This window comes from Octopus bimaculoides, chromosome 15 (genome assembly GCF_001194135.2).
Source record: "Octopus bimaculoides isolate UCB-OBI-ISO-001 chromosome 15, ASM119413v2, whole genome shotgun sequence".
Lineage (NCBI taxonomy): Eukaryota > Metazoa > Mollusca > Cephalopoda > Octopoda > Octopodidae > Octopus > Octopus bimaculoides.
Window position 1 is genome coordinate 38,302,507 of NC_068995.1, and position 741 is coordinate 38,303,247.

The window sequence follows — 741 nt, forward strand, 5'->3', positions numbered from 1 at the left end:
ATTACTACCGTTAACTTCCTCCTTCCAATTGGGCAACTATTGTTTTAAACTGCCTACGCTTAGCTACGGTTGGATAGCCACTGGCCGGTCAGGATGCTAGCCGGCCTGCGCATCCCCCCCCCACACACACGCGTGCTATGTATATCCCCCGTACACTCGCTCATGCGTGCGTGTATGTATATACATATGCATGCGCGCAGCCACACATCTCTTAATTCTATAGCCACAACAGTAACAATGAGGATAAATACATTCTCATCTATACATATCCAGATATACATCCTTATACACATTATGTCCCCTCACATATACCCATACTTATTCATACATACACAACTGTGTGGCCAACTATCATTACATCCGTATGTAAGGGGACATCCGAGTAATGCTGTGCACACGGACCCACACATATTGATGTGCATTGGTGTGCCTATAGCGAACCTATCTATAATGTTTGTAGGCTTTTTGGGTGCCTTGTATTTTTAAGGGTTTTTTGGCATATATCTTTTTTTATATTTTTGCATGTCCCACATGCTATACCTTCATTTAGGTATTATTTATTGTTATTATTATTTTTTTTTCCTGCTGTACCCTTATTTCTATTTTTATTTTTATTTTTATTTATATTTTGATTTCAATTTTATTTTTTATTTTTATTTTTATTTTTATCTTATTTTTGCTGTTGTTTTTCTTCTGGTCTCTACCACACCTCTGTTTTTACCTCTTGCTCTACATTTGTAT